Source organism: Eumetopias jubatus, unplaced genomic scaffold (genome assembly GCF_037043125.1).
Source record: "Eumetopias jubatus isolate StellerSeaLion01/CBP00866 unplaced genomic scaffold, mEumJub1_p1.0 scaffold_10, whole genome shotgun sequence".
Taxonomy (NCBI): Eukaryota; Metazoa; Chordata; class Mammalia; order Carnivora; family Otariidae; genus Eumetopias; species Eumetopias jubatus.
The window spans coordinates 98,831,592-98,858,880 of record NW_028274816.1 but is presented as its reverse complement, the minus strand read 5'-3'; the positions used below and the strand labels follow the sequence as shown (position 1 = coordinate 98,858,880).

At 48.1% G+C, this 27,289-nt stretch overlaps 1 pseudogene; it reads right to left on the bottom strand.

The window, feature by feature from the left end:
* Nucleotides 1-6,496: 6,496 nt before the first annotated feature.
* LOC148163383 (Golgi SNAP receptor complex member 2-like) lies at nucleotides 6,497-25,452 on the bottom strand (annotated as a pseudogene).
* Between the last annotated feature and the right edge of the window lie 1,837 nt (nucleotides 25,453-27,289).

The window sequence follows — 27,289 nt, the reverse complement described above, 5'->3', positions numbered from 1 at the left end:
ATCACGCTGGCCTCTCCTCCATCCTCCCCCCGAATTCCACTACCCTCGGGGAACCGAGGCTGTCCCCAGCCTGCCCTTGAGGCGTGAGGGCCCCGAGCCCTGAATCACCCAACCCTGCAGCCTGCCCCAGCTCCACAAGCTCTCAGTGTTTAGCTATTTGGAGTTGGGGTGCTGCTTCTCACAGTCCAGAGCATCCTCACTGGTCCCCACATGCCCGATCATTCTGTCCTCACGACAACTCTGAGGAAGGTCAGTATGAACCATCCCCGTTTCACACGAGGGCACTGAGATCGAGAAAGAGACGGCGGTAATCAAGTGGGGACCTGAATTCAGGTCTTCTGACACCAAACTCAGTATTATATCCACACGATACCTATTCCCAAACACAGTCCAACTGGAGGAGACTGGTGGTACTTTCTGCGGGGATATCAGATCCTTGACTAACCACCACATCAAATTGAAGAGGAAGCGACCAGACTCAGGTCTTCTGCAATGCGGATTAACAACTTCAGCTACTGTCTCCTTATGGCCCAGCCTGTGCAGTAAGCACTTTAGCTACATTGCAGTGTTCGCTGGCCCCCAGCCGGCCTGGGAGATGGGCACTATTCATCCCTAGAGGAGAACAGAGGCTTGAGTGATGTGACTTGCTCAAGGTCACACAATTAGTAAGGGATGGAGCTGAGCTGCATACCCAGGCCTGCTCGATTCCCAACATAAACTCTTCTGCCTCCTTACAAATCAAAGCCACTTCCTGGCAAAGCTCCGAGTGTGGCCATATGAACCACCATTCTGTATTATTATTATTCCCATGATACACACAGAGAAACAGGTTAGGGTGATCAGGCCCAAGCCTGCCCTGCTAAGAGTGGAAAAATCAGGATTCTAAACCACGTCTAACATCTGCATCCCAAACAGTATGGCACCACCTCCATCACCCTAGGTCACATCTCAAAAAGTGCAACAGGGTCCTTGGGGGTCAGGTCCTCCCAGGACAGCTGAGCCTGTCCGCACCCCACACCAGGCTGACTTCTCCACTAGGTCTCATCTGCATGTCACCATCAAGAAAATGAGCTGTTAGGGGACCTCAGGCTATGCAGCAGTGCCAGCCCCCCATACCCAAGCCCATTTGGCGGTCTCACCAGGTCGGAGGAGTCCAGGTTGCTGGGTGCTCCTGAGACTGGCCACCGAGAGCCTCAGCACACCCTCTCCTGCACACTTACACCAGATGAGGATGCCGTACGAGCATGCACCCCTTTACTGAGCTCCTGGGTCCAGAGTCCAGGGCGTGAGCGGGGCTCCTTCCCACATTTCTGGTTTCAGGAGGACAGCTAGGGACCCCTGCTGGTATCCACACCAGTGCCTCCTGTCACCCCCTTACTGCTTCCCACACAATACTTCCCCACTCTTTCCACAGGACACCCCAAACCCAGACAGCTGAGAACTGAGCTCTCCTCCCTGAGTCCCCAGGAATATCAGTCAGTACCACAGCTCTGGCCACGAATCCATTCTCTACCCAGCTCAAATCCTCCCTCCTCCAGAAAGGACTCCGTCACCACTCCCACCTCTGTCTAGACAAACTGTCCTCTGAACATGGTCTCTGGTGTCCAATCCACTTGCTTGGCACCTAACACCACCCTGTGATATCTCCTGTCTTTTACAAAAAAGATTTATTTTAGAAAAGGGGGGAGAGTGTGAACAGGGGGAGGGGCAGAGCGGGAGGGAGAGGGACATGCAGACTCCCCACTGAGCGTGGAGCCCAATGAGGGGCTCGCTCCCACCACCCCGAGTTCATGACCTGAGCTGAAACCAGGAGTCAGATGCTCAACCGGCTGAGCCACCCAGGCGCCCCCTTGTCATTATTAAATTGACTTTTTGTAGTAAGAGGGTACAATACTAGGATTGAGCTTTTTTTCCCCCTTAAGTATCTCAGGCCCTCTACATCGTTCATTAAATGCTGTTCCCTCCAAATGGGGGACCTCAGAAAATTGATTCCAAGGTGTTTTCTCATGGAAGGAGGTGGCCATGACTTCCATTCTGGAATTCTGCTCTTCTTCCGAGAGGCTCTGCTTCCGAGAGAGGCTGCCCTCTGCCAAGGGAGTAAAGGAGGGGGAAGGAAAAAGTTTCGTGGAAAAAATTCTCACGGACACTGAATTTACACCCGCCCCGTGCATACAGCACCCAGCATTTGGACAACATGCAGGAGAGTTCAGGGTTTTATCTGCTGATATTCACGCCAATGTGGACAGGTCGGAGGGGCAGCGGTGAGTCTTCTCCTCCCACAGGGGTCCAACTTCCCGATTCCTTGCCTCCGTCTCTGCACACGCCCTGGGCACGGGAAACTCTTCGTAGAGCAGGCCTGGAGGTGGGTAGAGCCAGACAGTGGGCTCTGCCCACACGGTCCCAGGGGCAGGAACGGGGAGCCCATTGCGCTGGCTGGACCAGGGAGGGAGGGGGTGGCATGGCCTCCCGGCTGCCCAAGGCGGGCGCACCCGCTTGCCTCTGAGGAGTTACTGCCCATCAGCGACCCGGCTCCGCCTCAGGCTTCTCGGGCCTCCGAGCGGCAACACCTGTGTCAGGGAGCTGTGAGCCAAGGGGACACCAGCGTCAGCCCTCCCAGCAGCGCTCCCTGCCTTTGGTGGCTCCAGGCTGGTCAGAGCTCGGTAACTGTGGCCAGCACCTCGCTCTCCCAGGAAGCCCTCCTAGTTAGCCCACTGTGACAGCCACTCTAGACTCTTGTCCCTTACCCTGGACACATCCGCAGGTCACTCTGTCCTCCAGGTGTTTCACGTGAGCCCTTCCTGTCCTCCCAGTTAGACAGGAATAACCACCGGTCACACCTGGGAGGCATTTAGAGCAGTGCTCTCAACCTTGGCTGCGCAGGAGACTCTCAGAAAATTCACACAAATACCCTGAGCCCCGGGCCGCCTCCCAGATCAAGCAGCTCCGCAGCTCTGGGGGCAAGACCCCGAATCCGGACTTGGCAAGCTCTCCAGGAAGCAGCCGCGGCCCCAGACCTCTGGGTCTCTACAAACACCAGGTCACTTGGGCCCCGCATCTGCTGTGGGAAGGGACACGGGATGGGGGTTACCCCAAAGCTGAGGCTGCCGCCTGCACCCTGGATTCCGGGCCCTCACTGCTCCTTACTGCAGCTGCACAGACAGGGGCTGCTTCCAACCCACCTGGGCCCTGAGACACTGAACAGGGTGCCAGGTGCATGCCGGGCTCTGGTGGCTGTGTCCGAAAGGACTGGGGCGCTGGGCAGGCTCGGCTGTAGGGCCCAGTCAAGGCCACGTCGACTCTCTGGGAGGCATCACAGGTGCCCAGGAGGAGGGGCCGATGAGCCCCCACTAGTGGAATCTCTAGGTCAGGGGTCAGCCTCCAAGGTCACAGGCCCCCATTCCTGGGTGCTCTGCATCTGTCAGGGTTGTCTCAGCCTCTAGCGTAGCCACGGTGGCCAACCATCCGGATTCGCCCCAGCCTGGGGAGGTTACGAGGAGTCAGGACCCTGAGCTTTAAAACCAACAGGAACTGGTCACCCTACTGGCCTCTCCCCTAACAATCCTTGATGCACTCTTGCTCACGAAGACCCACACCCTTTTACTTCAACCATAGCACACGGCTAGTGGCATCAGTGGCCTTGAACCTTCTGGCTTCCTCCTGGCCTGGCCACAAAAGCTTTGCTGAGCCATTGTACTCATTTCTCAGAAATCGGTTACCTGCCTGGGCTGGGCTCACCAAGTGCCCTCCTGCAGGCCAGTAGCCCCAGTCACGACTGAACACCTACCTCTCCGTACACAGGATGCACACAAGTCCCCGTAGTGAAGCCCTTCCCGCCACCGTCCCCCAGACGTGCGGTGCCAGGGGTATGTTGCGGGGTGGCAGGACAGGCTTCTTGGAGGGGACGTGGCATTGTGGGGGAGTCTGTGGCACACGCCAGAGGAAACATCTTGTGCAAAGATACAGAAGGTTCCAAGAAGCCCAAGCGGTCTGGGGAGGATGCAGAACTGGGGAGGGGGTGGTGGGGAGGGCTGAGAGGTGCACCAGAGGTGGCAGCGCGAGGCTGGCTCGTCCCACTGAGCTGCTCCACTCAACTGACACAGAGGCACCAGTCAATGAGGGGGCCCCACTGGCCAGGAAGGATTTGGCCCCTTCCCCCACCTGATGGGAGAGTCAAGCTTCCAGCCTCCCGAAGCCCACCCCCGCTGCTCAGGGCGGTGGGTCCCTGGTGTGGCCACAGGGAAGTTCCTGGGGGGCGGGGGGGACCGCCTCACCTCGGGTAGAAAGCCCTAGGACTAAAGCAGTCTTTCTCACCCTTGTCTACACGTTTTAATCGTTTGGACAACCCTCAAAACTCCTCATGCCCAGGGTGCACCCAGGCCAATTACATCAAATCAGGGTAAGACCCACAAAGCTCCGGAAGTAATCCCCGTGTAGAGCCAAGATTGAGCACCCTGTGCCAGAAGGATGTAGGGAGGTGGGGAGGGCATGCTCACAGAGGGGTTCCTGAGGCAGGGAACTAACCAACTGCACTGGAGGGCGCCAAGGACCTACCAGATGCCCTGGCCCCATCCCACCTCCCTCCTATCCCAAGTGCCACGTGAAATGAAAGGACATAAAAAGGGGAGTAGGAATGAACACACGCTTTGAGAAATGTTTTCCATGCTTGTTTGCAAGAATGTCCACGTGCTGAGGGAAAGACTGAACGGAAGGCGAGTCTGAAAATCAGAACTAATAGATTTCAGGTCTTTTGTGGCCATATCCTGAGAACCCCAAGCAACAGCCCAGAACCACCACTCGGCAGGGAATTTTGTATGTAAAAGGAACCAACCCAAGGGTATGGCTGTTTCCTCCTCTTCCAAACAAACGAGGCCTCAGGCCCAGAGCCCCGTGCTGGACAGCTCAGCCACAGGTAGGGTTATGTCGCTCCCTAGTGGCGAGGCCTGAGTACAGCGCGCATTCTCCACTTGAGAAACTTCCCCACAAATGCCCTCTCCCGAATTCAGTTAGGAAAATACTTTAGGACAGAGAACCTGCCCTGTGAGGCTCAAGTGCCTTACAGCCTACACGCAATCCTGGCATCCTGCCTACATCTCCTGCCCCTCATCCCGGGCACGGGAGGCGCCTCAGTACCATGGTCATGAGCTTGGGCTATACAGCCAGACAGATGTGGGGCCTGGAGAAGGTCACTGAATCTCAGCCACTTGCACAATGGGGATAATACATGACCTGATTCGGAGGGTTTGTGAAGAGCAGAGGGGAGGGAGACCTGACTTCCAGGAAGGGCCACACACAAGCTAGCAGTAGTAAGGGTCCGGGTTTTCCTCTGAGCAAATGGCATCCCCACCCGCACTGACACAGTGACGGATCATGCTTCTCTCTTTGCTCTGGCTGCTGGGGTTCAGAAGCAGACCCAGAACAATTCTGGAAGGGCTTCATGACTTGCATTTGGGTTTTTTTTTCTTAGTAATGACACTCTACTCTGATTTGCTCTTGGTCTTCATTTCTTCATATTGCACTGTTTTAGTCAGTTCCTGTAAATTTCCTCAAATCTTTTCTGGAATAAGAGAGGATATAAACAAATGAGACTTTATTTTGGACTCGATAAGTTTTGTTCTTTACACATATATGCCCGCCCAGTTCAGCATTTATTTTCAAATGGTATCATCTTTGATTAAGCCAAAAGCCTTATGTCTAAAAGACAGTGGTTCCAAAATACACACATCAGAGTTACCTTAGAGACTTAAAAAATACTCTAATTTAGAAGGTTTGGGATAGGCCCCCAGGAATCTATAATTTTAAAAAAGCTTCCCGCTGCTTCTAAGGCAGCCAGCCTAGCCCCTGGCCACGGAGCAGTGTTTGAGAATCTCCGGCCTGGAAACTTTAAAAAAGGGGCCATACTTATACAAGATACTTTTCTAAAAAAAATATCAATCCCAACTTTATTTAACTGACGTGTTTCAAAAACAATGGGTGTCAATCCAAATCTGCAAATCAAACCCACTTGAATTCATCAGGGCAAAAACTTTGGGAAATCCCAGCAGTGAAGCCTCGTATAAAAATCAAGACTCTCCTACTTACTTGGGTCTTTGAGTTTGGTTTTTCTTAAAGTGGTCACACCTGGAGTAAACTTCCATGGAATGAAGATAATCCCAAGTTCTTTGACAACCCACCTGTCTTCAACTGCCACAGGCACACCCAAATCCCGTACAGGGTCAAAGATGCTGTCCCCTGGAGATTCTCTCACCTGCTTGACTTAAGGCTTCACCCCAGCTCCACTAGAGGGTGCTCCTTCCCTAGCCTGGACCACTTCCTTAGGCTCTGGCGGGGGGGGGGGGGGGGAAGAGGGGGGTTGCTGTGGAGACAGGAGCACCCAGTGAGGCCAAGGTGTGTTTCTCACAAGGCCCTGAAAGCCAGCTTGTGCCATCTCAGTGCCTCTGGGTCTCCAGACACACTGTGGGGGCTGTTTCCTAGCCCCAGGTGGTAGAGACCCACAAACTGTCTTCATAATTTTTATTACAAAGTCGGGAGAATGGCTCTCAAAGTGCAGCAGGACAGAAAGCCTTACCTCTGGCTCACCAAGACCAGCGCTCACTGGGAGGGCAAGTGTCGAAGCACGCTGGTGTACCTAACAAACAGATCTATCACATCAGCCATGCAGGATGGGGTGTTGGGGGAGTTTCCACACCCACCCCCGCCCCGAGTCCAGCTCCAAATGGCTTAGTTGTTCCTTATGCACCTTCCTCTAAAGGGTGCTCTTCGGCAGGATCCCTAGATGCCCAAGGGATAGGACAACTGGATCTGTGCAGTTTAAAAATCCATTTTACGGAACTCTTTTTATGGACTGCTAAGATCCCTGTGCTGGCAGGGGAGCTAGGAGGTGCTGGAAATTTCACCTCCCCAAAGTCAGACCTAGGTCTGAAGACGCCCAGACTCCTCTGTCTCCCCTCCAGGCCACCGTTCTCACTCTGGAAGGACCCGCAACCCTTTTATGACGGGGTCCCAGATCCCCCTTTCCTTGGAAATCCAGGGCCTTCGGTTAGCACAGAGGGGTAGGAGCAACAGCCCACCAAGTGTGAAATCAGTACCAGGGGAAACTCATGTTGAAAATCTGTGACAACTAAGACACATTCGCCAGCAGGTACGCCTAAAAACAACAAAACTGCTACAGAAACAGGTGGGAGGTAAATAAGGGAGGTGGAATGGAACACACACAGAAAAGGAAGAGAAGACAGGTGACCGTCCAGGTGACAAAAAACACATATAGGACGCAGGTGAGGCAGGAAAATCCCAGGTGGATTAATACTGACCCGGGTTCCAGTTCCGGGAAATTCCAAGTATTATTTTATGTCTTGCCACAAGGCTAGTGAGCTTAGGGGCTGGTAGGGCCTGTGACACATGAAAACACATGCCAACCAGGTCTTTCTGGAACTTGCAGTGCTCACTCACAACACAGAGGCTGGCTTTACAATAAATTTCACAATACACCAGGTCCTGGTGCAGCCTTGATCCACGGTTGGCCAGAGAGAGAAAAAGGTGCCGGTCCCTGACAACAGAGACTCACAGGACGCCAGGGACATCTCCAGGGTGGTGCCTGCCCACAATGGTTGGGCAGAATGGGGGCCTGGCTGGCAGCTGCTAGATTTCAGGGAAGGGAAGACAGCCAGAGAATCAGAGACGCTAAAACTACAGAAGACGCTTTAATGGACACAACACTAACCTCCGCATACAGCGACATTCTCAGGGGCAAAGGCCCACCAGGGCCTGGGCATGATGCCAGGCTGCAGTCCTGGAACTGCAGAAACCACCCGCTCTATTAACCACTGGAAAAAAAAACCAGTGATTAGGGTCTTCAGTCTCAAGACCAAACATTCTCAGGGAATAATACTGGCCTCACTTTAGAAAGGAGCAACACCCAACACCCTAATGTGGAAAATCTTACTTGCTGTCTGCAATAGCATCAGTGCCTCTGTTTCCTCTAGGTAGCTGCTTCCAGGGAAGGGTGACAAGTATCGGCAGTTAGTCATCTGCATGTCCCTGGGGGATGGGGGCAGCTAGTACCAAGAGCATGGAAATCCATGTTACAATGATGTAGGGAAAGAAGGCCTCTTTCCCCTCCTCCGTTTTGCTTCTGCTCTGACCTACCCATTAGGGGCCAGAAAGGCCAGATGATGACCAAGTGGACGGTCCTATCTGCAAGGCTCACTATGAAAGGCTTCCCAGGGTGCGCGGCAGCTATGTGGACAAAACCAGCAAAGCCATCCTCTCCTTCCTGCTTCCTTCTTCCTCCCTTACCCTTACCGTCACTTCCTCCCCCAGTGAGGGCAAGAAAGAGAGAAAGAGAACAGGTACTTTTTTCATTGCCTAAGCGCTGTGCAGCGTGGTGGCACTAACTGCCCCCTCCAAGGTATCACAGAACACAGAGCAGGTTTGAAACTCCCACTAGGTTACAGATCACAATTACTTCCAAGTGGTCTTCACAGTTAAGAAGGGCATACATTTCAGAAGGCAGCCTCTGGGCCCCCCTCTCTCGCTCACGCACACGCTTTCACGCAGACTCTCACTCGTGGGAACGATGGTGGCCTCGGGGCGTGGCTGGCTCATGTCAGGTACTGCACCACGAGGAACATGACCACACAGGTGAGCAGCATCCCACCAATCATAAAGTACTTGTCCTGGAAAGCCCGCTTCTCAATGAGCCGCATCACGGTGTTGGACAAGCCCAGCATGTTGGCGATGTCGAGGATCTTCTTCTGAGTCCCCTGGGGCAGACAAGCAGAGAACGAAAAACAACGATCAACTCGTCTTGCCAAGGAATGGGACTTTACCAATAGACAGTCTCCTGGTCATGCCTAAAGCATATAAAATGCAGCATTAATCAGAAATAGATCGACGCTTACGGTCAAATGACTTTTGATTAAGGTACCAGAGCAAAGCAGGGAGGCAAGAAAAGTTTTTTCCACAAATGTGCTGGAACAATGGACTCTAGCTCACATACGTATCATGGACATGTATACACACACACGTCTCCTATGTATCATATACGTATATGTGTGTGAGAAGACCCTCAATTCATATTATGCACAAAAATGAATTTGAGATGGATCACAGAATTAAACATAAAGCTTCTGATGGAAAACACAGGAGAATATCCAAACACTGGCAATAATCCAGGTGTACGTCAACCAGAGAATGGGTAAACAATGTCCAGTGAATCGGCATGATGGGGATACTCCTTGACAATTAAAAGGACCTAATGACCGGGCGCCTGGGTGGCTCAGTTGGTTAAGCGGCTGCCTTCGGCTCGGGTCATGATCCCAGGGTCCTGGGATCGAGCCCCGCATCGGGCTCCATGCTCGGTGGAGGCCTGCTTCTCCCTCTCCCACTCCCCCTGCTCTCTCTCTCTCTCGCTGTCTCTCTCTCTGTCAAATAAATAAATAAAATCTTTAAAAAAAAAAAAGGACCTAATGACCGACATGAACAATATGAAAGAGCTTGGAAAACACTCCTGAGAGGAAGCCACGCTTCCGAATCCATTTAAATGAAGTTCAGTAAGAGGCAAAACTACTTTATGGTGAGATAATCAAAACAATGGTTCCCTGGAAGGAGGAATCATCTGGCTGGCAAAAGCAGGAGGGATTGTCCAGGGCCCATGGAAATGGTCTCTGTCTGGAGAGCAGTGTGAATTACAAAGGGGTGTGCATCTGCCAAAATTCAATGACCCGGGCAAATTACATCTGTACACCTGTATGGACATTATACCTCAAGAAAATTTTTTGATGTTGGAATGTTTTATGTACTTTTTTTGAAAGGGCAACATCAAAAAACTCTTCCTCTGCTCCCTAACTCCGAAATCCTGGCTGTCAGGCCATTCACCTTGTAGAGTAGAAACCTCTGGGATTCTTTGGTGTGTAACGTGTGGGTCAACATCCATGTTTACCAGAGGGTCTGACGTGGGTGACATGGAAGGACACACACCAACACAGCCACCCCTTACATAAACGCCACCAAAACCCAAAGGGTTATTTTACTCCTAAATCAACAGCACACACCACCCAGCGTGCCCTTCCTCTCTGCTTTCTAAGTTTTGTTTTTAAGCACACTCAATTTCTTACGAAGTAACAAGTATAAATGACTCCTGGGGCAGACCCTAACCTACTTCCACACACACCACCCACCGCTTCCTTATGGATGGCACCTAGCCTAACGCCCTCCGTGCATTTTTTAAACCAACGATGCATTAACGAGCAAGAGACAAGAGGCAGAAGTGAAAACGACGTGAGGACAGGAATTCAAAACCTGGGTTCAGCCCAGGCAATGACGAACAAGCCTGAGAGGGATCTCTCAAGTCCAACTTAACCGTTGCCAGAGGAGGCCAGAGATGTGTTTTTTCCACGACAGTGATGGTAAAATTTAGGCTCTCACTAAAGAGTCTGCTTAGCTCTGAGAGCAGATTATTTCATCACTGTACAAAGTGCAAGTATCAAGCTTCTACAATCACCTGAAAATTAACATAAATTTCAAAAAAAAGGTATTCCTTTCCAAACACAAATTTCTCCAAATCACGGCCCAGTTCCTTCATGCTCTCTATGTTCCTTTCCAATGGTTTAGGCAGAGAAACCCCTAACGGAAGTGGGGTGGGAGGTGGGTGGCGCGCATCAGGAGACAAAAGGAAGGTAGGCAGTGGTAGGTGCGTGGAGGAAAGTGTTAGAAAACTCACATTCTAAACCCACCCGCCTCTCAGGCTTCCCGGCTTATCCTTCTGGGGACAGCCTAGGGGCAGATGCTGCTTGGACTCCCCCGTGACACCAGACTTTGCTGGGAAATGAACACTGGGTTTCACAAGAAGCTCTAACTAATCCCCACTAGGTCGACGTTAGTGCAGTGCGGTGAGTCTTATTCTAAAAGGGTTTTACTGGGGCGCCTGGGGGGCTGAGTTGGTAAGTGTCCCAACTCTTGATTTCAGCTCAGGTCATGATCTCAGGGTCGTGGGATCAAGCGCCGGATGGGCATGGGGACTGCTGAAGATTCTCCCTCTCCGTCTGCAAGCTCCCCCTAACCCCTGCTCTTGCACACACTCTCTAACATAAATAAACAAAACGGTTTTACTGTTTTTCTGGGATATAGACAGTTTTCCAAAGAAAGGGCAGATGAGTCATCACTTATCAGTTGAGACTACGGCAGGTGGCCTCTCGGAAAGAGGGGCACCTGTGAAGCTGTCAGAGACCACACTTCTAGACCATCCGAAGCACCATGGCCAGTGGCAGGAGGTCAAGTGTCCCTCACGGCTCGCCCGACCCTCTCCTTAGTAAAGATGGCAGGGGCTGTCCAGCCACGTACCGAAGTCCTGCGGAGCTGACAGGCTCAACATGGTGCAACAAAAACTAAGATAAAGCTCACACTTCCGACTGACTGTTTCTAACAGCTCAGTGGCTGGGAGTGCTTCGTTCACAGGGGACCACACCCTGATAATAGGCACAGCCCACACCCCATTATCCAACAGGGCTGATACAGGAAAAGGGCTGAGGCTGAAACACCACGACTGACATCAGAATCTGTGTAATGTTTCTGTAAACCACTCCCGGGATTGGGGGTGGGGTGGGGGTAGGTTTGAGTCTCAGCCAATGGGGCAGGGCTTCTAGAAACACCTGTGACTAACGAGAGTGCTAGCGGTGCTGTGGGTCAACAGCCGGTGCTCTAGAAGCCGTCTGCTGCTGGTCTACCAGGGCGGCCCTAAGACCCCACCCACGGGGGCTCAGTTACAGGAGCACAAAAGGTCTCGGTTCCAAGGCGGTCTGTGTGTGCGGGGGGGGGGGGCCCTCCGGGAAGCCATGGGAAGGGGAGGTGCCCCATACAGCCGCATCTGCCTTCTTGGAATCGCGGATTCTGTCATTTCTGAAATTGTGGAATTTCTTGGTCTTTTTGGTTCCTTTTGTAGCAGTCACTTTCATGACAGGTTCGGTAAATGGAAAAAGACCTAGACACCGAGAGATGCTAAATTATGCTTCGCTGCAAGCACAAGAAATAACTGCTGGCGAAGAGAGTGTGGTGACCCGTGGACTCACAATAATTCAGCTCTGATAGGAAGGATCCCAGACTCCATCGAAATCTCAAAATGTGAGGATACGGAACCACAATGTAAACGCAGGTACCAAACCATTGGATGAGGCCAAAACAAAGGGCCTTTTCCCTGTCCCCCAGAAGGGCCCCCACCTTCAAGGTCAGTCTCTGGGCCCTCAGTCCCTCCAGAATACTGTGCCCTCCTCCAATGAGGTCATCCATGCTGTGGTGAATTTTCTGGAGGGAGGAGTTGAACTGCAGCGAGTCATCCGTTGGGATGGTGGTATCAGAGTCCTGTGAAAGAGACGCAGGCACTGGATTAGCTCTGCTGGCTGGTCAGCTCCTGGGGTCCTACCGCATCTGGCCGCTCTGCCTTTTGGCCAAGGCCAAGCCAGAGGAACAGCCAGAGGGAATGGTGCAAGAATCAGAGGAACCTAATAGAGAGGAGAAAGCTAAGCCAAGACCTGGGGTGGCCTCTGTTCGCTCAGAGGAAGAGCAACTTCCCTCCGACTTGGCACTCTGCAAACAAGTCCCGCTACACAAGGCCCGTTCATTCCTGCCTCTCTACCATGACCACCGCCTAGGACAGACAACATCAGGCCTTCAAGGCCTCGCTGGCCTTCTCCTAAAGGCTTTCTCTGACTACTTCCCTGACTATGAACTTAGCTTGGTCCACGTGTTCCTCTCCTTGGCTTTCCCTTAACACATTAGTATTAAAGGTTTGCTTTGGTTCTGCAGCTGTTTTATCTACAGTTTATCCCTGCCATTAGATTGAGACTCAGGATATAGGAGCCCATTTCCAAGGAAGGCCCAATGGTAGCCTGAATGACAATTCTCCTAAGCGGGCAAGAAACGGCTGTAAAGAAAGGAAGGGAGGGAAAAACAGACACTGATCAAGTGCTTTCCCCTCTGTGTGCGCATTACCCTAAGCTCACTTAATCGTCACTCTAACGTGACGACGTAGTTACTACAGTGTCCCCATTTTAGAGGTGAAGAAACTGAAACCCAGAGAGGTGGAACAGCTTGTCTGAGATCAGGCAGAGCTGCTAAGTCCAGCGGGGCCTGCATCTCACTACTGAGTGAGGAGCCTGCCCTCTTTAACCACCCAGTGGAGACAAACCCTGAGACTGGTCCTGGGGCTCTAAGTTTACACCAAAGGGGGCTGTATACAGAAGCCAGTCGGGACTGGCCGTAGTTCCGCTTTCCTGCCTCCTGACCATGGCACACTCTTCAGCCTGGCAAGCAGTGCCCTTCTCACCTCCTTCAATCACCACCAAGAGGCTGAACCACCTCTTTTTTTGCTGCACAAGTTCGGAATCATTTCCCACGCACCTGCTCTCCGTCCCTGCGACTCACACAGGAGCGTCTCCCAGGGAGGAGCCCCGGCTTTGCCTTTTTTCCCAAGCTTGACTCTCAGCATATTCAACAGTGTTCTGCACATGGCCAATGCTCAGGGGGGGCGAAAGACCCCAGCGTTTGAATGAATCAATGAGCGACTTCTCTTCATCTGACCAGCATCTGCAGAATGCCTTTTATATACAAATCTTTCTTACCCTCTAATAGCTAATGGGGCATCATCACTCGGAAAAACGTATCCTAGTTTTAGCTCACAGAATGACCAGCAAGTAGTTCATTTGGCAAGTCAATTTTTACTAAGGGCACCGTGTGCTCCACACCACACCAAGCTGATAAGAAACAAAATAATTCTAAGTGATCGTCCCTGGCCTAAAACAGGCCTGAATACCCAATGCCATGACTATCAAAAGCCCACAAACCTTTTAGTGTGTTGTATAGTTCATTATGCTTTTGAAAGGCATCTATGAAAACCTGGAAACTACAAAAAATAAAAATAAAAAAAGGAAAGGAACTATGCTTACCGCTCTACCACCAGCACATCCTCATTACACTTTTGAATTGTTAACCACTGATATGTGACTACTTACCCTAGAAAAGCAAAATCTATGCAGGCACATTCTGAAATACTCAGGGAAATTTACTGCCAGCAGGGACACGGCAAAGAGACAAACCTCTGTGAAATGTGGACTGATCTGAATTCTAACGGCAGGCTCAGAACGCTAAGACCTCATTAGAAAATGAACCTCTCGAAAAAGTGAATGAATAGAGGAGGCGGAGCAAGATGGCGGAGGAGTAGGAGACCTAGATTTCGTCTGGTCTCAGGAATCCAGCTGAATAGGGATCAAACCATTCTGAACACCTACGAACTCAACAGGAGATCGAACAGGAGAGTAGCAACAACTCTCTGAACAGAGAAGCGACCACTTACTGGAAGGTAGGGCGTGCGGAGAAGTGAATCCGAGGCGATATTCGCGAGGATAGACGGCGGGGGAGGGGCCTCCGCCGGCTGCTTCTGGCAAGTGCTAGAGCCGCGGAGCACAAAATCGGACCTTTTAGAAGTTGGCTCGGCGGAGGGACGTCGCTGCAGTGGCTAAGCGGGGGGTGGAATCCTCCCGGGACAGTGTGGTCTCAGGACCCTTGGGGTCACAGAGAGACCGGGGGTGCCTGAGTGCGCCAGAGCTCCCAGGTATCAGAGCAGGGAAGCCGGCTGCAGAGACGGAGCAGAGGCGCGAGCTCTCAGCTCGGGGTTGCCATAAACTGTGATCTGCGGCCCAGTTGGGGCACGGCTCCCCCAGCAGGGACCCAACAAGCAGCAGATCCGGGGAGACTCCCCTTCCTGCCCGGGGAGGAGCAGTGCGGGAACGCACTGCAGGGATCTGCTGGGTTTGGAGACTCCGCGCGGGGTCGGGTGCCAGAGATAGCAACGCTCGATCATAGGCCGGGTGAGCACGGAGTGCGGCCGGAGACCGGGGACACGGGAGTGACTGCTTTTCTCTGGGGGCGCACTGAGGAGCGGGGCCCCGAGTTCTCAGCTCCTCCGAGTGGAGATTGGGAGGCCACCATTTTCACCCTGGTCCTCCAAAGCTGTACCGAGAGCTTGCAGGGAACAAAAGCTCCTGAGAGCAAACCGGAGCAGCTTCCTTAGCCCGGACCGACAAGGACGGGGCAATTCCACCTCCGGCAAAGACATTTGGAAACCACAGCAACAGGCCCCTCCCCCAGAAGATCAGCACGAACAGCCAGCAAGCCAAGACCAAGTTGATCGATCAAGGAGAATAGGAGAACTCCAGCGCTAGGGGAATACTGCACATAGATTCATGGTTTTTTTTTTTTTTTTTTTTTTACCATGATTCATTATTTCATCAAAGTTAATTTTTGTTGACTGTTTTTTTTTATTTTTATTTTTCCCTTTTTCAACCAACATCTTATAAATCCCTTTTTTAAAAAAAAAACAAAACATTTTTTATTTTTCATTTTTAGAGTCATATTTTATCCCTTCATAGTAGTTACCCTTATTTTTGGCATATATATATGTTGTTCTCTCTTTAAAATTTTGAGGTACAGTTTCTTCTAACAGATCAAAATATACCCTAAATCACTAGTGTATGGCTTTGTTCTAGTCTCCTGCCTGATCACATTCTCTCCCTTTTTCCTTTTTTTTTTTTCTTCTTAAATCTTCTTTCTTTTTTCAAACAACTTATCTTCCCAAGTCCTTTTATAAGATCTTTTATAATTTTCATCTTTACAGTCATCTTCCATCCCTTCATTGTATCAACCCTTATTTTGTACATATATGTCTTTCTTCCTTTAAAATTTTAGGAGGCACTTTTTTCTAACAGACCAAAATACGCCCAAAATCTAGTGTGTGGCACTGATCTATGCACTAGCCTGATCATATTTGATCATATTCTGCCTTTTTTGTATTGTTTTGTTTTTGTTTTTATCTTTTTTTTTCTTTTTCTCTTTCTTTTTTCTTTCTTTCCCTTTCTTTTCCCCTGGTTTCAGGTCTTTTCTGATTTGTATACAGTATATTTGCTGGGGATGTTGTAAACCTGTTAGCATTTTGTTCTCTCATTCATCTATTCTCCTCTGGACAAAATGACAAGACGAAAGAAATCACCCCAGCAAAAAGAACAAGAGGTAGTACCGTCAGCCAGGGACCTACTCAATACGGACATTAGTACGATGTCGGACCTAGAGTTCAGAATCATGACTTTAAAGATACTAGCTGGGCTTGAAAAAAGCGTGGAAGTTATTAGAGAAGCCCTTTCTGGAGAAATAAAAGAACTAAAATCTAACCAAGTCAAAATCAAAAAGGTTATTGATGAGGTGCAATAAAAAATGGGGGCACTAAATGCTAGGATAAATGAGGCAGAAGAGAGAATCAGCGATATAGAAGACCAAATGAGGGAAAATAAAGAGGCTGAGAAAAAGAGAAACAACTACAGGATCACGAGGGCAGAATTCGAGAGATAAGTGATATGATAAGACGAAACAACATTAGAATAATTGGGATCCCAGAAGAAGAAGAGAGAGAGAGAGGGGCAGAAGGTATATTGGAGCAAATTATAGCAGAGAACTTCCCTAATGTGAGGAAGGAAACAGGCATTAAAATCCAGGAGGCACAGAGAACCCCTCTCAAAATCAAAAATAATAGGTCAACACCCCGACATCTAATAGTAAAACTTACGAGTCTCAGAGACAAAGAGAAAATCCTGAAAGCAGCTCGGGAGAAGAGATATGTAACCTACAATGGTAGAAACATTAGATTGGCAACAGACCTATCCACAGAGACCTGGCAGGCCAGAAAGGACTGGCACGATATCTTCAGAGCACTAAATGAGAAAAATATGCAGCCAAGAATACTATATCCAGCTAGGCTATCATTGAAAATAGAAGGAGAGATAAAAAGCTTCCAGAACAAACAAAAACTAAAGGAATTTGCAAACACGAAACCAGCCCTCCAAGAAATATTGAGAGGGGTCCTCTAAGCAAAGAGAGAACCTAAAAGCAGCAAAGAGCAGAAACGAACACAGACAACAGACAGTTAACAGTCACCTTACAGGTAATACAATGGCACTAAATTCATACCTTTCAATAGTTACCCTGAATGTAAATGGGCTAAATGCCCCAATCAAAAGACACAGGCTATCAGATTGGATTAAAAAACAAGACCCATCAATATGCTGTCTGCAAGAGACTCATTTTAGACCCAAAGACACCCCCAGATTGAAAGTGAGGGGGTGGAAAACCATTTACCATGCTAATGGACACCAAAAGAAAGCTGGGGTGGCAATCCTTATATCAGACAAACTAGATTTTAAAACAAAGACTGTAATAAGAGATGAGGAAGGACACTATATCCTACTTAAAGGGTCTATCCAACAAGAAGATCTAACAATTGTAAATATCTATGCCCCGAACATGGGAGCAGCCAATTATATAAGGCAATTAATAACAAAAGCAAAGAAACACATTGACAACAACACAATAATAGTGGGGGACTTTAACACCCCCCTGACTGAAATGGACAGATCATCTAAGCAAAAGATCAACAAGGAAATAAAGACTTTAAATGACACACTGGACCAAATGGACTTCACAGACATATTCAGAACATTCCATCCCAAAGCAAAGGAATACACATTCTTCTCTAGTGCCCATGGAACATTCTCCAGAATTGATCACATCCTAGGTCACAAATCAGGTCTCAATCGGTACCAAAAGATTGGGATCATTCCCTGCATATTTTCAGACCACAATGCTTTGAAACTAGAACTCAACCACAAGAGGAAAGTCGGAAAGAACTCAAATACATGGAGGCTAAAGAGCATCCTACTAAAGAATGAATGGGTCAACCAAGAAATTAAAGAAGAATTAAAAAAATTCATGGAAACCAATGAAAATGAAAACACAACTGTCCAAAATCTTTGGGATACAGCAAAGGCAGTCCTGAGAGGAAAGTATATAGCAATACAAGCCTTTCTCAAGAAACAAGAAAGGTCTCAAATACACAACCTAACCCTACACCTAAAGGAGCTGGAGAAAGAACAGCAAATAAAGCCTAAACCCAGCAGGAGAAGAGACATCATAAAGATCAGAGCAGAAATCAATGAACTAGAAACCAAAAGAACAGTAGAACAGATCAACGAAACTAGGAGCTGGTTCTTTGAAAGAATTAACAAGATTGATAAACCCCTGGCCAGACTTATCAAAAAGAAAAGAGAAATGACCCAAATCCACAAAATCATGAATGAAAGAGGAGAGATCACAACCAACACCAAAGAAATACAAACAATTATAAGAACATATTATGAGCAACTCTATGCCAGCAAATTAGATAACCTGGAAGAAATGGGTGCATTCCTAGAGATGTATCAACTACCAAAATTGAACCAGGAAGAAATAGAAAACCTGAACAGACCTATAACCACTAAAGAAATTGAAGCAGCCATCAAAAATCTCCCAAGAAACAAAAGCCCAGGGCCAGATGGCTTCCCAGGGGAATTCTATCAGACATTTCAAGAAGAATTAATACATATTCTCCTGAAACTGTTCCAAAAAATAGAAATGGAAGGGAAACTTCCAAACTCATTTTATGAGGCCAGCATTACCTTGATCCCAAAACCAGACAAAGACCCCATCAAAAAAGAGAATTACAGACCAATATCCTTGATGAACATGGATGCAAAAATTCTCACCAAAATACTAGCCAATAGGATCCAACAGTACATTAAAAAGATTATTCACCACGACCAAGTGGGATTTATTCCTGGGCTGCAAGGCTGGTTCAACATCCGCAAATCAATCAACGTGATACAATACATTAACAAAAGAAAGAGCAAGAATCATATGATCCTCTCAATAGATGCAGAAAAAGCATTTGACAAAGTACAACATCCTTTCTTGATCAAAACTCTTCAGAGTATAGGTATAGAGGGTACATACCTCAATATCATAAAAGCCATCTATGAAAAACCTACAGCGAATATCATCCTCAATGGGGAAAGGCTGAGAGCTTTTCCCCTAAGGTCAGGAACGCGGCAGGGATGTCCACTCTCACCACTGCTATTCAACATAGTATTAGAAGTCCTAGCCACAGCAATCAGACAACAAAAAGAAATCAAAGGCATCCAAATCGGCAAAGAGGAAGTCAAACTCTCACTCTTTGCAGATGATATGATACTGTATGTGGAAAACCCAAAAGACTCCACCCCAAAACTGCTAGAACTCATACAGGAATTCAGTAAAGTAGCAGGATATAAAATCAATGCACAGAAATCAGTGGCATTCCTATACACCAACAACAAGACAGAAGAGAGACAAATCAAGGAGTCGATCCCATTTACAATTGCACCCAAAACCATTAGATACCTAGGAATAAATCTAACCAAAGAGGCAAAGGATCTGTACTCAGAAAACTATAAAATACTCATGAAAGAAATTGAGGAAGACACAAAGAAATGGAAAAACGTTCCATGCTCATGGATTGGGAGAATCAACATTGTGAAGATGTCAATGCTACCTAGAGCAATCTACACATTCAATGCAATCCCCATCAAAATACCATCCACTTTTTTCAAAGAAATGGAACAAATAATCCTAAAATTTGTATGGAACCAGAAGAGACCCAGAATAGCCAGAGGAATACTGAAAAAGAAAAGCAAAGCTGGCGGCATCACAATTCCGGACTTCCAGCTCTATTACAAAGCTGTCATCATCAAGACAGTATGGTACTGGCACAAAAACAGACCCATAGATCAATGGAACAGAATCGAGAGCCCAGAAATGGACCCTCAACTCTATGGTCAACTTATCTTTGACAAAGCAGGAAAGAATGTCCAATGGCAAAAAGACAGTCTCTTCAACAAATGGTGTTGGGAAAATTGGACAGCCACATGCAGAAGAATGAAACTGGACCATTTCCTTACAGCACACACAAAAATAGACTCCAAATGGTTGAAAGACCTAAACGTGAGACAGGAGTCCATCCAAATCCTAAAGGAGAACACAGGTAGCAACCTTTTCGACCTTAGCCGCAGCAACTTCTTCCTAGAAACATCACCAAAGGCAAGGGAAGCAAGGGTAAAAATGAACTATTGGGATTTCATCAAGATAAAAAGCTTTTGCACAGCAAAAGAAACAGTCCACAAAACCAAAAGACAACCGACAGAATGGGAGAAAATATTTGCAAATGACATATCAGATAAGGGGCTAGTATCCAAAATCTATAAAGAACTTATCAAACTCAACACCCAAAGAACAAATAATCCAATCAAGAAATGGGCAGAAGACATGAACAGACATTTCTCCAAAGAAGACATCCAAATGGCCAACAGGCACATGAAAAAGTGCTCAACATCGCTCGGCATCAGGGAAATCCAAATAAAAACCTCAATGAGATACCACCTCACACCCATCAGAATGGCTAAAATTAACAAGTCAGGGAACGGCAGATGTTGGCGGGGATGTGGAGAAAGGGGAACCCTCCTACACTGTTGGTGGGAATGCAAGCTGGTGCAACCCCTCTGGAAAACAGTATGGAGGTTCCTCAAACAGTTGAAATTAGAGCTACCGTTCGATCCAGCAATTGCACTACTGGGTATTTACCCCAAAGATACAAATGTAGGGACCCGAAGGGGTACGTGTACCCCAATGTTTATAGCAGCAATGTCCACCATAGCCAAACTGTGGAAAGAGCCAAGATGCCCATCGACAGATGAATGGATAAAGAAGAAGTGGTATATATACACAATGGAATATTATGCAGCCATCAAAAGGAATGAGATCTTGCCATTTGCAACGACGTGGATGGAACTGGAGGGTGTTATGCTGAGTGAAATAAGTCAATCAGAGAAAGACATGTATCACATGACCTCACTGATATGAGGAATTCTTAATCTCAGGAAAGAAACTGAGTGTTACTGGAGTGGTTGGGGGTGGGAGGGATGGGGTGGCTGGGTGATAGACATCGGGGAGGGTATGTGCTACGGTGAGCACTGTGAATTGTGCAAGGCTGTTGAATCACAGATCTGTACTTCTGAAACAAATAACGCAACATATTTTAAGAAAAAAGAAAAAGAAGAAGATAACAGGAGAGGAAGAGAAGGGGAGTATGTCAGAGGGGGAGACGAACCATGAGAGATGATGGACTCTGAAAAACAAACTGAGGGTTCTAGAGGGGAGGGGGGTAGGGGGATGGGTTAGCCTGGTGATGGGTATTGAGGAGGGCACGTTCTGCATGGAGCACTGGGTGTTATGAACAAACAATGAATCATGGAACACTGCACCAAAAACTAATGATGTAATATATGGTGATTAACATAACAATAAAAAATTAAAAAAAAAAAAAGAAAAGAAAATGAACCTCTCTGTAAAACGAAACAAAACAAAACAAAGGCCGCCAAACCCACCTCGCTTGGTGGAAATATATGATGCAGGACATGAAAAAGGCCAATGTGCTCTATAGCCGTGTGCAGGAAATGATCCTATCGAGATCCAAGGGCAGGGCCAAGGGTGTCCCCCAAATCAAACATGCAGGCCAACAGGCCACTTTCAAACAGGCTCAAAGTTAAGCAATCCATCCAAAACAAAATATCTGTTAACAAATTCCTCCAAACTGCTGCTCAGATTCGAGGCAAAAACATTTTCATGCATCCGATCCTGGAGCTACAGACACAGAGCCATGTTGAGCGCCGAAAGGCAGCTTTGGAACGCTGCCTCCTGACAAATGGTCTCCGTTCTCATCATCGTGTCTCTATCTGATCAGAAAAAAACCTTTCCACCACATGAACTTCCACCTCTCAGTCCAACCAGGTCATTTTCACCTCTGCCCGTTCCCTCAGTGTAACTGCTTCCTTTTCGGGCTTCTGTGTTCGCCAAAGAGATTCCCTGTCTAGGTCTAGTGTTGGCGGCAATGCACGAAGGCCACTGTCACTTCCAGTGGGTCTCCTCCTCCTCGGTCGGCTTCAGACACCCCCGAAAAGGATGAAGCTCCAAGACCCCAGCTGCAGCTCCAGGGAGCTGCCAGGTACCTGCAGATCCCCACCCCGGAGCCTGGCTTACGTTAGCGGTGAACGTGCGAGACAGAAGCTCCTCTCGCTGTCTCTCCTGCTGTTCCCTTGCGTATCGCCGATGCTGGAAGTTTTGGAGAGCGGTCTGCAAGTGCTGGACATCATACTTTAACTGGTCAACACGCCTGGAATTGATGGAGAGAGAGACTACATGTCAGGAACCCAAGGCAGCACGCTGCAGTGGCCAGGCTTTGTATTCAAGGAAGATGCTTCCTTGCTTCTCCTGACAATGCTTCGCGATATCTCCAACAGAATCTCCTGATTTTGATCGAGGATGGTGAAAAAAAAGCAGCAGCCTGTGGTTCCAGTCGGGTGGTAGCCCACGAGATTCCAGCAGCTTTACTTAAGCTCTGCTGGTCTCTGAGTCTGGATGCATGACAGGCAACAGGTGACAGGAAGCAGGCTCAAGGACCTCTCCCTGACCTTCCATGGACTATATTGCTTCCCAAGAAGAAGCCCAAGGGCATCTTTCGAGTAAAGCATCAACAAAGTTTCATAAAACTTTTGGGAGCAGGGGCTGGGGTGGAGGTGTTGAGGGGGCTTTCATTTTAATTTCATGGGGGAGTATCAAACGTAAGATTGGCATCTCATTATAAACAGACTGACTGAAGTGATTAAGGGCAAGATTTCATTTCAACCCAAGAAGGCAGCGGGAACCAAAGGCCAGAGCCAACCTCTCCGACAGCAGTAGGCTTCAAGTAGGCAGGCAATATCAAAATGACCCAACGTAAGGAGACATGAGGCTTCTGAGCCACTAACCTCACAGGGTTTTTATTTTGAGGAAGCATCAGTGAAATGGCATCGTGCCCTTTAGGGGAACTTTATCTTTACAGAGTCTCGTTTTTCAATGTGTAAATGGATCTTTCAGAATATTCGCTAGCCTCCCCTGGGCTAGCCCTCACGGGCTGAGGGTGTCAGTGCACTCACAGTCTGGCATTCTGTCTTTTGTTAGGGGCTCCTTGCTGGACAAAATCTCCAGACGTTCTAGATGGCTGAATATCTGGTCTATGCTTGCTTGGATTTCGTTTTCTACTACTGCACAAAAGAGAAAAAAGAATAATTGCTGGAAGAGACAGCGAACTTAAATTAGAAGGATACATTAAACACATCTTTTTTCCATATCCAATAAATTCAAAGAAACACATTTTAAAGGGAGAAAAACACATATACTAGTGAGTAACTGGAAAAAATTCAAGTTATACTAAGTACTCTGTAAATGTTTTTCTAAACACATACACACATGTAGCTGTTAAAGCCATAACAATGCCAATTTTTAAAAAAGCTAGATAAATCTGTAGAAATAAATTTCTTGCCTTTAGAAACAAAATAAGCAAAATGCAGGATCTTCTGAAACAGAATGAGGTCTCTTTTCCTTTGAGATTATTCCCAGATACGAGTTATAAATATCTAGTAAAAAGGCTGCCAATTGAATTCCCTACAGTAATGAGGTTAAAAGAAAAAAAAAAAAGCAAAGGGGAAGATTAGTGTGTGAAACACAGAGAAGTGCTCCCTTAAGGCTTTCCATAAGAATGGGCAGGCTGACGCTGATGTCCCCAAAATAGACCAAATATCACTAGGAAAGGCCCAGGAAAGAATCCACAGAGATAAAGATATGATAAATACACTCACTTTCCTTATCCCTTTTGATAAACAGTCGAAATTACCGCTTTTCCATTTTTCATCATACGACAACGGGAATGTTGGGAAGGCAAACAGAGCCGATTGGACACTAATCTGTGCACAGAAGAAAGGCACCCAGACTGCTTCTCGCCCCAGAAAGACATGACAGTGGACCTGTCCAACCTACGGCTGATATACAGTTTGGATGAGAACGAGGTGGGCACAGAACCCAGAGACGCTTTTGAGGCTGTGGAAAGGAGGCACGAGTGGTCAGAATCGGGCGTGCTGACAGCCGGGCAGGGAGGTGAGGGGGTGGCCTCCGCAGCGTGTGGGGAACCAGTGGTGCCTGTCTGACCAGCTCCGAGAGAGGACCTTTCCTTACAACGGCAAAGAAACCACGAAACAAAAAGCAGAGCTCTTCTCCAAAGAAACCACGGTGTGGGAACTAAACTAATTAATATTGCTATTCGTTTCTGAATAATCCTCCTAAAAAAGCCACAGTTCTCAGCTCAGAAGAAATGACCGATTCCAGTTCAACATCTCTGAGTTGGTATGGAGCACAGTCCTCTAAGGGCTCGGTAATTAGATGAAGACAGGTGGAGGAGAGAATGTCCATTCCCATAGGGCCATGTCAGGTTGAGCGGAGGGGTCACGGGGGTATGACTGGTGGGATTCCACAGGGTGCAATCAGGGAAGCCAGCGACTTTGCCAGAGGGTGCTTCTGTCCACCCGAACAACAGAACTCATTCTGCGCTGAATCATTAAGCCCCTGAGGCAGAAACGCGGTCAGGAAACCCAGCCCATTAGCATGGTGTCATCAGAGAAAGGACTCTGGTCTCCATAGTTAATTACTCATGGTGCAGAGACTGCTTGTCTGCCGGTCTCCAGGTGTCCCATGTGAGACTGGATCTCGTGGACCTGCCTCTCAAAGGAAGAGAGAGGAAATGAGCGAGACAGGAGTAATCAACAGTGTTTCGGCCAGGAAAGACACGTTTTCTGACGCCAACATGTAACCGATTTAAATTGACAGCATCGCTGAACTGTAAAATTTGTAAGTGGCACTTTAAGCCACATGTTTTGGCAGGGTTTCTAATAATTTAACACGAATATGAATAATAATACCGACAGGCAGCATTTACTGAGCACTTGCCACATCTAAGACATTCTGCAAAGTCAATAACCCCACGAGGAAAGGACCATTATCATCTTCATTTTGTAAATAAGACAACTGAAGCCCAGAAAGGTTATGTAGCTTGTTCAAGGTCACACAGCAAGTGATAAACCTCAATCTGGACCCAGCCAATCCCACTCTCTGTTCTTTGACCCAACGTGCTGAGTGCTGGTCTGTACTAGGGAGAGTCAAAGGGCAGGACAGATATAATCCTTGTCCTTGAGAAACAATGTAATTAGGAATGACAGGCCAGAGGGACATGAAAAGTCCCAAGATTTGAGAGAGCACTCAGACACACTAGTGTAAACAAAAAGGAAGCTGAGGAGTGGCGGTGTCAAGGAAAGGCAAGAACATAAAAGAGTAAGCTGGGGGAAACCGGTGGGGTGAAGCGAGTTCTGAAGATCATTTTGAAGATGGGAGACATGATCTGGTGAGGGAAGAGATGAAGAAAATGGTACGCAAAAAGGCACGTCATGTGGATTACAAGCAGGCTGGCCGGCCTGAAAGAGAGTTGGGGTCCGAGGGGAGAAGGGATGAGGCGATTAGCCGCAGAAAATGATCAGAGAAGGTCCTGAAAGATAGGGATCTCCTGTTTGGTAACCACCTCTCCCTGGCAATACCAGGCGATTGCTATCTCGTTTGGAAATGCAACACCATACCCTGGACCTCTAGCATGGTCCCGGACATCAGGCCCTAGAGCGCTCTCTGGAGGCTCCCCTGGGCTTGGCCAAGATCACCCTTGGAGACCTTCCTAGCAGGCCTCTGTGATCAGGCCTGGAATATTGCTTATGCTGCCCCTGACAACTGCTTCCTGGTGCTTCTGGCCTCTATGCCTTAGAGGCACAGGGAAGGAAGCTGCTGAGCTCTTACATCATCTTCAACCCTTGAGGGAAACATCAGCAGCCAAGCTCCACCATGAGCACCACAAACAGTGAACCCAAATTGACCAATGCAAGCAAAGGAGCCCAAATTTGGTTTCAACTTCCTCTTGTCTTTTCCAGGGCTTTCCTGTAGCCTTTAAACATGACCCATGGCCCAGAGGCAAGGCCAATTCTGTATTCCCTCTACTACTGCAGTCCCATATTCCCTGTACTACAGCAGTCCCATATTCCCTGTACTACAGCAATCCCATATTCCCTGTGCTACAGCAGTCCCATATTCCCTATACTACAGCAGTCCCATATTCCCTGTACTACAGCAGTCCCATATTCCCTGTGCTACAGCAGTCCCATATTCCCTATACTACAGCAGTCCCATATTCCCTGTACTACAGCAGTCCCATATTCCCTGTACTACAGCAGTCCCATATTCCCTATACTACAGCAGTCCCATATTCCCTGTACTACAGCAGTCCCATATTCCCTGTGCTACAGCAGTCCCATATTCCCTATACTACAGCAGTCCCATATTCCCTGTGCTACAGCAGTCCCATATTCCCTATACTACAGCAGTCCCATATTCCCTGTACTACAGCAGTCCCATATTCCCTGTGCTACAGCAGTCCCATATTCCCTATACTACAGCAGTCCCATATTCCCTGTACTACAGCAGTCCCATATTCCCTGTACTACAGCAGTCCCATATTCCCTGTACTACAGCAGTCCCATATTCCCTGTACTACAGCAGTCCCATATTCCCTGTGCTACAGCAGTCCCATATTCCCTGTACTACAGCAGTCCCATATTCCCTGTACTACAGCAGTCCCATATTCCCTATACTACAGCAGTCCCATATTCCCTGTGCTACAGCAGTCCCATATTCCCTGTACTACAGCAGTCCCATATTCCCTGTACTACAGCAATCCCATATTCCCTGTGCTACAGCAGTCCCATATTCCCTATACTACAGCAGTCCCATATTCCCTGTACTACAGCAGTCCCATATTCCCTGTACTACAGCAATCCCATATTCCCTGTGCTACAGCAGTCCCATATTCCCTATACTACAGCAGTCCCATATTCCCTGTACTACAGCAGTCCCATATTCCCTGTGCTACAGCAGTCCCATATTCCCTGTACTACAGCAATCCCATATTCCCTGTGCTACAGCAGTCCCATATTCCCTATACTACAGCAGTCCCATATTCCCTGTGCTACAGCAGTCCCATATTCCCTGTATTACAGCAGTCCCATATCCCCTGTACTACAACAGTCCTATATTCCCTCTACTACTGCAGTATTATATTACTAATTGAGATCTGTCTGGACTAATTAAGTAGTTTCTGGTTTGTAATAAGAGATGAGGAAGGACACTATATCCTACTTAAAGGGTCTATCCAACAAGAAGATCTAACAATTGTAAATATCTATGCCCCGAACATGGGAGCGGCCAATTATATAAGGCAATTAATAACAAAAGCAAAGAAACACATTGACAACAATACAATAATAGTGGGGGACTTTAACACCCCCCTGACTGAAATGGACAGATCATCTAAGCAAAAGATCAACAAGGAAATAAAGACTTTAAATGACACACTTGACCAAATGGACTTCACAGACATATTCAGAAC